Source organism: Amblyraja radiata, chromosome 2, assembly GCF_010909765.2.
Source record: "Amblyraja radiata isolate CabotCenter1 chromosome 2, sAmbRad1.1.pri, whole genome shotgun sequence".
In the NCBI taxonomy this organism is placed as follows: Eukaryota; Metazoa; Chordata; class Chondrichthyes; order Rajiformes; family Rajidae; genus Amblyraja; species Amblyraja radiata.
Genome location: NC_045957.1, coordinates 31162976 through 31164092, shown reverse-complemented (window position 1 = coordinate 31164092; position 1117 = coordinate 31162976). Strand labels below are relative to the sequence as shown.

The 1117-nt window shown below is 50.4% G+C and overlaps 1 pseudogene; it reads left to right on the top strand.

Annotated features, from left to right (window-relative positions):
• Positions 1-262: 262 nt before the first annotated feature.
• Positions 263-392, top strand: LOC116970545 (annotated as a pseudogene).
• The last annotated feature ends 725 nt before the right edge of the window (positions 393-1117 follow it).

The window sequence follows — 1117 nt, the reverse complement described above, 5'->3', positions numbered from 1 at the left end:
ATATCTTTTGCTGGCTGTCAACTTCTGCCAACCTTCAGGTAAAGACGTGCTAAAATGAAGCTGGGCACAGATACATTTACTTTGATCCAGTGCTACTGGGCATTGCTTTCCAAGTGTGGGCCTAATGTGAGTATCCTGCTCAGAACTGCTGCCATTTGCGAGTCCCCCCGCTGGGGGACTCGCAGCGCCCCCACCGACATGTTGTACATGTGGAAGCAAGTACTTACCTGGCAGGGGAAAAACCTTCATCAAAAAGGAGGTTGTCGCTTCTCGGCCTTTTGGCTAAGATCAAGTGTAGTATCTGTTCTTATCTGTGGTAAAAGAGTGCTAAAAGAGAGCGTCTGTTCTTGTTAGAACAGGGAAAGGGGCTATTTGTTCTTGTTAGAACAGTCCTGGCGGTCCATTAAGGACAAGAGCTGCAGATTGCGATTTAAAAAACCGTAGCAATGGCAGCTGCAATGGGACCTAGAGGACAGGGTATCCGCAATACCCTCAGGATTAGTGTCAAGGATCTCAGCGAGGGGATGCCCTTCAGTCGAGATACTTTTGTAAAGAAGGTCTTGCTGGAGACCTGCAAGTTCGAGCCCAGGGTTATCTACTGCCTCCAGGACTTCCCGGGTAACGGTCACTTCGATGTTACATTTGTGCTTCCGACAGGATGGCAAAAGCTGATAAAGGATTTCCAGGAGAAGGGGAATGAAGCTCCGCTGTCGTTGCTGAAGGTGCAGCCACTCTTCACCCTCCCAAACCAAAAAGAAAGGACGATCACGGTGCATATGTTCAACCCACATGTGCCCGTAGTGGATGTCCTCACCTTCCTTGCTCGCTACGTCGACGGAGCAGGGAACAGCGTGGACGTGAAGGATCTGCATGGGATTTGGACGAGCAAGCGGCAGGTCAAGGTAAAGCTGAGGCTGGACAAGGAAGGAACTCTCCTCCACCCTCCCTCGGTGTTCGTAATTGGAGGAAACCGAGGTTATTTAAATTACGTGGGGCAGCCCAGAGTTTGCAGAAAATGTAACAAGCCTGGGCATGTGGTGGCCCAATGCAATGCAGTGGTCTGCAAAAACTGCAAAACGGAGGGCCACGAGACAAAAGACTGTCAGGCCAGCAAGAA